This window comes from Amblyraja radiata, chromosome 11 (genome assembly GCF_010909765.2).
Source record: "Amblyraja radiata isolate CabotCenter1 chromosome 11, sAmbRad1.1.pri, whole genome shotgun sequence".
In the NCBI taxonomy this organism is placed as follows: domain Eukaryota; kingdom Metazoa; phylum Chordata; class Chondrichthyes; order Rajiformes; family Rajidae; genus Amblyraja; species Amblyraja radiata.
In genome coordinates, this window is record NC_045966.1 from 37,033,326 (window position 1) to 37,046,237 (window position 12,912).

General features: G+C 42.2%; 1 protein-coding gene across 1 annotated transcript in view; it reads right to left on the reverse strand.

Annotated features, from left to right (window-relative positions):
* LOC116978386 (histone-lysine N-methyltransferase NSD2-like) overlaps positions 1 to 6,838 on the reverse strand; it is a 115,334-nt gene extending 108,496 nt beyond the window's left edge. Inside the window, exon 1 of the mRNA XM_033029504.1 lies at positions 6,202 to 6,838. The gene's annotated coding sequence lies outside the window, so the exon portion shown is untranslated. The remainder of the gene's footprint in view (positions 1 to 6,201) is intronic.
* Between the last annotated feature and the right edge of the window lie 6,074 nt (positions 6,839 to 12,912).

Sequence of the window (12,912 nt, forward strand, 5' to 3'; positions counted from 1 at the left end):
ATAGTAGTAAATATCACCTCAACTCACCACCACCAACTACTACAGATGTGCCGTAGAAAGCATTTTATTAGGATACATCACAGCAGTTCGGAAATAGCTCCATCCAAGACCTCAAGAAAATGTAGAGTAGTGGTCGTAGCCCAGACCATCATGCAAACCAACATCCACCTAACATTGACTCCACCTATACTTCACTCTGCCTCAGCAAGGCCACTAGGTTAATCAAAGATATGTTTCTCCCCAGTCACTCCCTCTTTTCCCCTCTCCCATCAGGCAAGAGGTACGGAAATGTGAAAACATGTACCTCCAGATACAGGGTCACTTTCTTCCCAGCTATTATCAGGCAACTGAACCATCCTATCAACAAATAGAGCTATCACCCACCTAATTAGAGACACTCTGACTATCATTAATTGGACTTTACCTTGCACTAAATTTTAATCCATTTACCATTATCTGTACACGGTTGATGGCTTGGTTGTAATCATGTATAGTCTTACCATTGACTGATTAACACGCAACAAAATAGCTTTTCACTGTACCTTGGTACATGTGACAAATAAATTAAACTAATCATGGTAGCTATGCGCACAGATCATTTAATTGTTTTACAATTTAGTATATTAATGCAAAAATAATGGGATAACATGCTATACACCTAGAGACCAAAATTAAAAGCGGTATGTTTTTTAAGTTGTGCAATGCTCATGTAACGTAAAATCTGATGTACCACGTGTAATTATGGGCATGACATCTTTGAAAGTATTGGAAGGGGAGAAGTGCTACAATGGCTCAAAAGGGTAAACATTGATCACAGAATACATAAACTAGGCTAAATATTCTTTATAGCTGTTGGTTAAAGGGGTATGTTTGGACTGAAGTTATAACATTTGAAAAGAATTCAGTAGATTAATAATTTTCTTCCTCGATTGGTGGACAATTCATAGGTGAAGACACAATTCAAAATTAAAACCATTATGGGCCTGTCCCACTTAGAAGATTTTTTCTGGCGACTGCCGGTGACTGTCAAGTTGCCGGCAGTCGCCTAAAAAAACGGCAACTGGAATGACAACTGTCAGAGTGGAACACACACACACACACACATCGCTTCCTTCACCAGCTTGATGTGCGGTCGGTGTGAAGTTCACAGGGTGCAAAGCCAATGTGATACAGACACACACGGCGATGAACAAGGTTGGCACTGTAATTAAGACAGCTAAACCACAGTGTATGGTAAGTCGTTTAAAAGAGGGAGAGGGAGGGAGAAGGAGTGGAGACAACTTTGAAGCCAGAAATACACGGCTGTGAAGTTCGGCGGATATTTAACAATACCGGTCGGTTATCCTTGTTTCTGAAAACTACTGTTTACGTTTTTTTCCCCCAATGGGCCAATGAAATTCACCGGTCAGCACCGGCTACAACCTACGAGAAACTTCGACCTCCAAACAAACCCATTACAACTTCCTGGCGACCCACCTACGGCACGAGAATTCTCGCTACTCTCCATGGCGGCTTCATTCTAGTCGCCGCTAATTTTTCAACGTTGAAAAATTCGCAGCGACCATAATGAGGCCGTGACTAGTTCCCAGAAGGCGGGAACTCCTCACGACCATGAAGGTGACTCCCTGGCAACCACCCACAAAATGTGGCTACTGCATAGTCGCCTAAAAAGTGCCTAAATGGGACAGGCCCATTACAAGTTCGCATACAACACCACCAAAGTGGGCCGGATATTGAATAATGATGAGACAGAGTACAGAAAGAAGATTGAGAAACTTGTAACTTGGTGCCAAGACAACGACCTCTCCCATAATGTGCTAGAAAGAACTGCAGATGCTGGTTTAAATCGAAGGTAGACACAAAATGCAGGAGTATATCAGCAGATCAGGCTTGACCCAAAACGTCTCCCATTCCTTCTCTCCAGAGATGCTGCCTGCTGCTCCAGCATTTTGTGTCGACCTCTCCTTCAATGTTAGCATGACAAAGGAGATTACAATTGACTTCAGGAAGCAAAGCAGTACACACACCCCAGTTCTACATTGATGGCGCTGAAGTAGAGATGGTACAAAGTTTAAAGTTCCTAGGAATAAATATCATCAACAATTTGTCCTAAACCAGCCACATCGAAGCCATTGTCAAGAAAGCACACCACCGCCTCTACTCTCTTAAAAGGCTTAGGAAGTTCAGCATGTCCCTAACAACCCTCACCAATTTCTAGATGCGCCGTACAGAGCATCTTATCAGGTTTGGGAACAGCTCCATCCCAGACTGCAAGAAATTACAGAGAGTTGTGGATGTAGCTCAGGCCACCCCACAAACCAGCCTCCCTTCCATCAACACTACATGGTACCTTGGCGTGGTCGCAAGCATAATCAAGGACCAGATTCACCACATTCCCCCCTCTCCCATCAGGGAAGAAATACTATAGTTTAAAAAAGAAGGGTTTCGACCCGAAACTTGCCTATTTCCTTCGCTCCATAGATGCTGCCTCACCCGCTGAGTTTCTCCAGCATTTTTGTATACCTACGAGAATTCAGGGACTGTTTCTTCCCAGCTGTTATCAGGCAACTGAACAGTCCTCTCATCAGTTAGAGAGTGTGGTCCTGACCTCCCATCTACCTCATTGGAGACTTTTGAACTATCTTTAATTCAGACTTTATCGGGCTTCAAAGTTATATCTTGCACTAAACGGTGTATCCTTTATTTTTGATCTGTGCACTGTGGATGGCTTGATTATATTCATGTATAGTCTTTTCTTTGATTGGATAACACACAAACAAAAGCTTTTCACTGCACCTCAGTACATTCGTCAACAATAAACTAAACCTCTACACAAGGTAGAAAAAATGGTGGTCTGGTAGAGTCATACATTTCCTCCCCAGAAGGCCTGGTGGAACCATAGATCTCTTCCACAAAGTTGATGACAGGTCTACATGTGCAGAACCAACTGTTTTAATATAGTTACACTCCAGCATCTACCTGACACTCTGGAAAGTTCACAAAATACAAGCAAATCCAATTTACGAATTAATACGCAGTCTACCCTCATTCATCAGCAAAATGATGGAAGCCATCAGCAATAGTGCTATCCAACAACACTTACTCAATAATAACCTGCTCACTTCTGTTCATTTTGGGTTTCACCAAAACCACCTCACGCCCATAGAATCAGTGCCTCAGTCTAAACATGGACCATACAACCATATTCCATAAGCAAAGGGAGAGTGAATGGCCTTGGCATCAATACAGCATTTGATCGAGTGTGGCATGAAGAAGCCCCAGGAAAACAGGCCAGCAGGATGTAAACACTCCAATGGGTTGAATAATACTTCTCACAAAGGAAGATGGCAGTGCTCGGTGCAGATCAATCACTCCGGTTCTGAGACATCACTGCAAGAATTCTTAAGGGCTGTGTCCTACAACCATCCATCATCAGCTTGATCCAGGTCATGACGAACCCTAATTAAGTGATTCACCTCTTGACACGCCAAAGTCTTTCCACCATCTATAAAGCAACCATGACATGCAAGGCACAGTGGCAATGCTGACAGAGCTACAGCTGCACAGGTGTAAGGACCCAAATTCAATTCTGCCCCCAATGCTACTGATGCACATTCACTGTGACTGTATGGATTTCTTCTGGGTATTCTTGTTTGCTTCACATATTCCAAAGCAGGTCAATAGCCCAATGTAAATTGTGCGTAAGAGTGCAGGTCACTGGTAGAATCTGGGAAGAGCTGATGTGAATGCAAGGCAAATAAATTAACTGGCAAAAATGGGTGTATAATGGTTAGGGCTTGGTGGGCCGAAGGGCCCATTTATATGCACTATGACTACAATTTACTCAAATTCAGGAGTACAATGAAACACCTTTTATACATAGATCAGTTCAACTCAGCAACCATCAAGGAGCTTGATACCATCCAGGACACATAGTCCATATAATTGGGCCTCCCTACCCACTACCCCAAACATTCATTCCATCCGCTATTAGCATAATGGCTGTAGAGTGTGTACCATCTACAACATGCATTGCAGTTACTCACCAAGACTGTTCTGACAGGATTTCTCAAGCCTTTAACCTCTTCTTACTGTGAAGAATAAGGGCAACAGGCATATTGGAACAAGTCCCCTCCGAGTTGCACGGCATCCTGATTTGGAAATTAACTCCAAATGTATCTTTTTCTGTTCCTGGATAAGGATGTTGGAACTCCCTGCCAACAGCACTGTGGAAAAACCTTCAATTACTCATCCAAGCCCGGTGGTTCAAGGCAGTGTTAGAAAAGTGTCAAGGCAATAAGCGTTAGACTTGCCTTCAAAGCTTTGATCACAAAAATAGAAAAATAATATTTAACTAGGTAAACTAGGTAAATTTAACTAGCCAAAAAGGTACAAAGATAGAAGCCAGATGGATTGAGTTTAATTGTCGATGGGAATAAACTAGGTTATAGCTAGTTCCTATAGCTCCAACCAGTCATATACATTAAGGTATATTTGCATCAAAGCATCTGGCAATTTCCCATCACATTATTTAAAAATTCAAAACTAAAGAAAAGTAGTAATACAGATTATTTTAAGAAGCTTTCTTGCTAACTTTCTCCCGTTTTAAAACAGGATGGGACTAACATTCCAATTATACATACGACTTTCAGGTCAGAAAGGATAAATCCTGAAAAGTCACAAGCTATCTGTGGGGGTACAACGATTGAATCTATTCCTTGAGATCTGATACACTATCTCCACCCGAAATGTCAATCATCTTTTTGCCTCCACATATTCTGTTTGAACCGCTGCGTTCCTCCAGTTGTCTGTTTTTTGCACCTATTTTCTACACACAAGATGTATCAGTGCTTCTTTCAATAGCAATTACACATTGCAATTCTGATCAACTTTCCACTCAAAGCTCAAAGTCCAAATTGAGCCTTTCTATTGCTATTCTAATGTGGATCAAAAAAGCTATAGAAACTAGAGACTATTGCTGAAGTTGAACTGTTCGGCCAATCACTTAATAAATATGCCAAATAGGGAAGAACTTGAAGAATATGAATAAACATTTTTTAAAAATCTATTTATACTTCATACGTTAACTTTGACAGTGCATGAAGATTCCCAATATCAGCTTGACAGGTACAAGCCATGAATATAAAAGCAACAAAAACAAAGTTAAATTTTGGAGTTACAAGTTAAAGAAATGAAACCAACAGTAAGGAATTATAATCAACAATGCCCTAAACATCCACTGGCAAATCATTGCAAGTGATCAAGTTTATTCACATGGTGCAAAGCTGCATTCCAAGATATTTTTCATTCAAAGATGCTCAAAACATGCAAAGATACTATGTATGCAATTAAATATCAGGAATTAAATTTGGATGGTTGGGGCAAGAGACATTTCTTTCCTTAAATGGGTTTTCTCAAAATATTCAAAAAGGGAATGTACAATGTGGAATTTATTAACCACAGAATTTAAACTGTCACATGTGCAATAACTGCAAGGAAAAACACCAAATAGCAAAACAAATGTAAAATTGACTCTGGTGGACCATATATTTGCACATTTTATGCTTTGTTCAATATATTTACACCAACACATGTAATGCCAAGATCCCAATTCTGTTCATGATGCTCTGCTTATTCCACTGGGATATCTACTTATTTTTTGGCATTTCGACTTAATTTGTATTATATCATTTTAATTCCCTCTCTTCTTTCATTATACCAATCACAATATATTTTTTTTAATTTGTCCAAACAGGAAGGTAACGTTAATATCCATATGTACCATTACAATAGGCATTGAACTAGGCACTTGTGATCCTTAGTTCAACCCAATTAGTTGGTCCTTCCAAATAACCTTACTAATATTTGAGGAAATATAACAAATCCAAAAGCAAAAAAAGATATTCAATTTTTTTAGAGGCGAATATTTAAAATTGTTAATCATATATATCAAATCAGCAACTTTTTCTTTGAAAATGTTCCATTACACTGTACATTATGATCACTCTTGCTGTTCCTCGTGGAAATGTTTTAGAATAGCTAATATCTCAACGCTGAAATTTTCAATTAAGTCTGCGAGGAAACATCGTCTTACCTGCCCATTCATTAGACAAGCCTCAAATTTCATTTTGATTTGAAACTCAATTTACAAATTGTGTATGGAGATGACATTCTGACGTCAGTCTTGGGACTCCAACTCACCTTAACCTTCCTTCTGATTGCATTCAGATTCCGTGCTCTTTCGCTTTGCAAAATGACAGTTCATTGAATCTACCGATCTTTTCTTCCGTCAGTTGCTAAAAGAGTCTACATACCTCCCTTCCTCCCGAAAACAAAAATCACTCCCTAGTTGGTTTATGCCTTTGCATGAAAAGTTCCTGGTGCAACATGGCGGCCCTTCATCCTCATCTGTTCTGACACTCTTTACGCTACTATTAAAAGACGAATGAGAATCTATGGAATGGAGAGAAAAAAACACTAGGCACAAAAACATGACCTTACTTTTCCCACCACAAAACCCAAAACACCGCTCAAAACCCCCGCCCCTTCCCCCCCAAATCTTAATACCCCTGCATTTCCATGCTGCTCCAGAATACGATTGGCCGGCTGCCGTAGGCCTAGGCTGGTGGGCAGTGCCCACTATTTATCTCTCTCCCTTGCCCAAAAAACAAAACGGACCTATTTTACCGGGTATATATTTTCTAAGCATTGCAAAGATTGTGCTGCAGCAGCAGTGACCGTCGCCGGCCTTGTTTTCAGCATTAACCGTGCAGGATCGGCATGGCCGTGCTTATTTAGCGCTCTCTCTGCCTTTGGTTTTTTTTTCTCTCCTCGCTGCACTTACCGGCCTGTCTTGTTGTTGGTGACAGCACCGTCTGAGCCAATCGGCGCGCGCTGCTACAACCCCCTCCCTCCCTCCCTGCCGCCCCCCCCCCCCCCCCCGACTGCCCCCCCACCCCCTCCCTTCCAACGGACAACAGGCGCGATCCGCCGCGAGCTCAGCTGGAGCCGACCAACGGCCACTGAGTTTCCACCTCAGGCACAGCTTCTGTTCCCCATCTTCAACTACTACCCCCATCCCCCCCCTTCCCCAAATAAAAGAAAACTCAGGCATCGCTCTTATTCAATGAAAATAAATTATTGCAAAAAGGAAGTTTTTTTTGTCAAAAAAGGTATTGAGGTACTTAATCTTTCAACCCCCTCCCCGCCATTTTACGTCACTTCCGCCATCTTAGATTTCACCAGAACCCAATTTATTGCAAATAAATGATACTGATCTATATTTTTTTTAATATCTCAATTTGATCGTGTTAACTCATTTCCAGTCACTCTTAATCTGCTGGGCCATCGTGTTGCATGATGGAGGGGGGGTTGACATCGTCCAGAAATCATAGACATGATATGAGAGCACCCTTTCAGAGCAGGGGATGCCATTGTGGGTTCTAACATCTCTTGCTTTCAGCCTCCATTTTATTGCAGTCACACTAAAAACGTACACGCATATAACTTTTAACTTCCATTGGGTCACATCTCTTTAAAAAAATCTTAACGTCTGTCAGTTCCTGTTTGTTGAAGGTTCTAGGAATGCTACCTCTGAAGAAGAACCAAAACCATGTTAAAAAAAAACACCTCGACAAGTGGGATGACAATGTCACCCTGAGGTACATTTTAATTTGACTTGAACTCTGCTCCTTTAAGATCAAACTCATCTATACACACTTTATCATTTAAAGTGCCGATCGAGACGTCATGTCGTCCCAGAATTTGGAAGGAACATATGGGCATTTCATGTTATGAATGGCCACGGGTTGCAACACGAAATGTGAAATACCAAAGATTAGGATGGGAGACAATTCTTATGTGCCTTGAAGGAGTTCGAGGGTTAGAATCTCGAGTGGCTGGGCGTTGCGATTTAGGAGTACGTGGAAATCTGTCGAAAATAAACTAAGATTTCAGGACTGAACGAAACAAAATGGATGAGTTCAGCAATTCTACTTGATTTACATGGTCCGTGTAAATAAAGCAAGGGTACACGGGAACAAAACGTGCATATTGTTTTCATCACTTTGTCTTGATGAAATCTGCTGCCCTATTGTTTTGGAAATAGCGAGTTCTTGAGGAGGAGGAGGGGGTTCAGAAAGTAATCTTCATTTTTGGAAGACTTGCAACATTAATCTTTCTGTGTGTTTTTGAAATGTACAGCCTCGTAGATTTCACACATGTGATAAAATATACCCCCCACACACACACACACACATCCCAATCGCCCTGCAGCACCCCCTCCCCTGATCCTCGAGATTGCTGCATATCTGGGCTGTTTTGTCCTCGGCCGGGAGGGACAGGCAGTAGCAGTCAGCTCGCAATAGACGCGTCTAATTATGTAAATTATCAACTTTTCCCGGTAGCAGCACAGGGTTTTTATTTGAAATGTGCCCCCCGGTACGTGTAAAAGCCAAGTTGCTGTAAAATACAGCGTTTTTTTGTGATACGGTCGTGGTCTGCTGTGGACAATAATGTACGGTTTTGTTAATGCGTAGGAGTTCACCTTTATGGCTTCCTAACGCACCCTGGTTGACAAAGTGAACGACGGATATAACAACAGCAACAATTGCCTGATCATCGAACATTTTCCTTCACTCCCTGTGTATACACATTCCTGCACCAAAACTAATTGTTTTCTGGTGAAATCGCACAAGTCCTCACTCTCCCCACTGATGCTGAGTATTTCCCGTTATAGTACAAGTCCGAGCAATATGTTGAATGCTTAAGATAAAGGTTTATTTTAGGAGCAATACAATTTGTCCTCAGCTCTGCACGTGCATCTGGACTTTCAGCTATTCTTGCTTGTTTGATGCTATTCTTTGCCAAACTATATCAACCTACATTGGTGACTCATTATTTTTAAATCGGTGTTTCCCTGGAACATAGACAAAATCCGACGTCAAATAATGGAAGTAAGGCTTATGGAATTGAAATCTGAAATGAACCAAAATTAATCCGAGTCATCTGCAGAGACGGACATAACCTTGCATTTTGTCACATGACTGGATTTCAACTTTGTAGGTTGAAAGTTTTTCTGTGTAAATTTGTTCTAAGATATTAACTGATGTAAAATGAAGTTGAGCTGCTATTTAACCATAGCTACTAAATCAATGTGAATGCCAGAGTAATTAGTGATGAGGAATAAATTGCCCGATGGGAGAGGGGAGAAGAGGAAGTGACCGGGGTGAGACTGGTCCTTGATTATGCTGCTGGCCTTGCCGAGGCAGCATGAGGTGCAGATGGAGTCAGCGGCAGGGAGGTTGGTTTGCGTGATGGTCTGGGCTGTGTCCACAACTCTCTGCAATTTCTCGTGGTCTTGGATGGAGCTGTTCCCAAACCGTGCTGTGATCCTGATAAAATGCATTCTCTGGTGCTTCTGTAGAAGTTGGTGAGGGTTGTTGGGGACATGCCAAACTCGGCCTTCTAAAGAGGAAGACACAAAATGCAGGAGTAACAGTGGGGCAGGCAGCGTCTCTGGAGAGAGGGAATGTGTGACATTTGGGTCGAGAACATTCTTCAGACCCGAAGTCTCGACTTGAAATGTCACACATTCCATCTCTCCAGAGGTGCTGCAGGTCCTGCTGAGTTACTCCAGCATTTTGTGTCTACCTTTGATTTAAACCAGCATCTGCAGTTGGATGAGAGGGGATCTTATTGAAACATATAAGATTATTAAGGGTTTGGACACGCTAGAGGCAGGAAACATGTTCCCGATGTTGGGAGAGTCCAGAACCAGGGGCCACACTTTAAGAATAAAGGATAGGCCATTCAGAACAGAGATGAGGAAAAACTTTTTCAGAGTTGTGAATCTGTGGAATTCCCTGGCTCAGAAGGGAGTGGAGGCCAATTCTCTGGATGCTTTCAAGATAGAATTAGATAGGGCTCTTAAAGATAGCGGAGTCAAGGGATATGGGGAGAAGGCAGGAACGGGGTGCTGATTATGGATGATCAGCCAAGATCACAGTGAATGGCGGTGCTGGCTCGAAGGGCCGAATGGCCTACTCCTACACCTATTGTCTATTGTCCAAATGACAGACGATTTATACAGGAGTAAGAACTATCAAAAAACTCAGTATGTACTTATCAAAATCATTAATGGGGTCAAGGAAAGGCCATTCACGTCGCGGCCCTGTTTCCACCAATCTTTCCACCACCACGCACAAGAAGCATAAGAAGCGACAAGACAGACACCATTGTATGCAGATGCCGAGAAGTGTGTTCAGCTCTGGCTGAACAACCTCATCTTGTGTGTGGACTCGATAAGAAGAAGAAAATCATTAATATCCATGCTCCATCCATACTTTATTAATCGAACAAAGAACATTATTACACTTAGCTTCTTGCACCATCATTGATATCAGCAGACTGGTACAAGCTGACCTACATATGCTGCACAGCATTGAAAAGATGTGGCTCAGCTATCAATCTTCAACAAGAATGTGAATGGAAACACAGAAGTTACTAATACTTAACCCACACTTACATGCTTATGGCACGGACATAAAAGTTGCTATATGTTTACTTCCTACGTCAAATCCCTATAAAATAAGTTCAGAAACTTTGTACATCTTTCTTGAAGTTCTCTGGTAGCATGATATTTTGGATAGTAGGTCAATTTCTAACTTGATAAATATGTTTAAAAGTGTTGAAACAGTAGAACAAGAGAGAGAAAGAGAATACAAATATGTCAAAATCATAGATTTACTCAAGCAAGGCCCAATACATGCTGGTATCTCAGTGTCTCAGACATGTAAACAACTTAATCTTAAGATATAGTTAAGCAACTTATTTGCTAATTTTGTCTTTTTTCACACCGTTCATGAAGATACTAGTTTACACAGTAGCCTTGTTCCAGCACTAATATCGTCCAAGTGGTCAGTTTTATTTGTAAACCTGGACAACTCTTGGCCCTATTGCTGCGTGGATGGAAGAAGAAAGGAGACAGTGTGTTGGGGTCTCAATGCTAAAACTGAAAATATCTTCAGTGGTCAACACTGTGGCGCAGCTAGTAAAGCAGTTGCCTCACAGATCCATCAACCCAGTTTCAATCCTGATATCCCGTGCTGTTTGTGTGGCAAACTCTTTTGGACTATATGGGTAGATCCAGGTGTTCCAGTTTCCTCCCACATTTGGGACATGTGGGACAACATTTCCCCGAGTGTGCCGGGAGTATAAGAATTTAGTGGTGGGTGTTTTTGAAAGGAATATCGGAGAATAAAATGAGACTGATGTAGGATTAGTATAGGTGGCACAGATGTGGATTGCAGGGCCTGTATCTGTGACTTTATGACATCCATATTTATAACAAGAGTCTCTGGCTAACAATTAAGTGAAGTCCAGATTGATTTCCCACCCTCTACCAAACTGCTTCTGAGATGATTTTAGCTTACCCAACACCAAATTTGTAATAAGCTAAATAAGTTAACCATAGACTGTGATGTAGAGAGAGATAGAGAAACTGAATGAAAGATATGCAAAAAAGTAATGCTGATAAAGGAAACTGTGGGCTAGGTGAAAACGTGTTACAGATAATCAAACTCAATTTGAAACTAGTACAATGACTTGGGTGGGGGAAGGGTGGTGAGAGATGGAATGCAAGAGTTACTTGAAGTTAGAGAAATCAAATTAATGCTGTTGGGTTGTAAGCTGCCCAAGTGAAATTTGGCTAGCTGTTCCTCCAATTTGCCTTTGTCCTCACTGACAGTGGAGGAGGCCCTGGACAGAAAAGTCAGTTTGGGAATGGGAAGGGGAATTAAAGTGTTTGGCAACTGGGAGATCCAGATGGATCCAGGTGAACTAGCGAAGGTGTTCAGCAAAATTATCACCCAGTCAACATTTGGTTTTGCGGATGTATGAGTCCACACCTTGAACAACAGATACAGAGATGAGGTTGGAGGATATGCAAGTGAACCTCTGTCTAACCTGAAAGGACTGTTGGGGTCCCTGGACAGAGTCGAGGGAGGAGATATAGGGACAAGTATTGTGGCATCTCCTGCGGTTGCAAGGGAAGGAACTTGGAGATGGAGTGGTTTGGGTGGGAAGGGATGAGTTAACCAGGGAGATGCGGAGGGAACAGTCTCTGCGGAAGGTGGAAAGAGGTGGAGATGGGAAGATGTGACTAGTGGTGGGATCCCGTTGGAGTTGGCAAAAATGTTGGAGGATTATCTGTTGTATGCGATGGCTGATGGGGTGAAAGGTGAGGACTAGGGGGACTCTGTCCCTGTGGCAACTAGGGGATGGGAAGCATGAGTGGATCTGCAGTGTACCGAGGAGAACCCCCACTCCCTAAAGAATGAAGACATCTCGGATGTCCTGGTATGGAACACCTCAACTTGGTTGCAGATGTTGCATAGACGGAGGAATTGGGAGTAGGGTATAGAGTCTTTGCAGGCAGCAGGGTGGGAAGAAGTGTAGTCTTGGTCGTTGTGGGAGTCAGTAGGTTTATAATAGATGTCAGTTGATATTCTGTCTCCTGTGATGGAAACAGTGTGATCAAGAAAGGGGAGGGAGGTGTCGGAGATGGTCCAAGTGAATTTGAGTGCAGGATGGAAATTGCTGGTGAAGTTAATTAGGTCTATGAGTTCTGCATGGGTGCAGGAGGTAGCACCGATGCAGTCGTCAATGTAACCGAGATAGTTCAGGGAGAGGGCCAGTGTACACCTACAACAGCGATTGTTCAATGAGGCCAAATGCAAATTGGAGGAACAGCACCTCATATTTTGCTTGGGCAGCTTACAACTTCTCTAACTTCAAGTAACCCTGTATCGCCGCTCCCTCCATCCCTCCCCCACCCAGGTCTTTGTACTAATGTAAAAGTCATCTTGTTCAGTCTCATTGTCTGTAACTCGTTTTCACCTAGCCCACAACTAA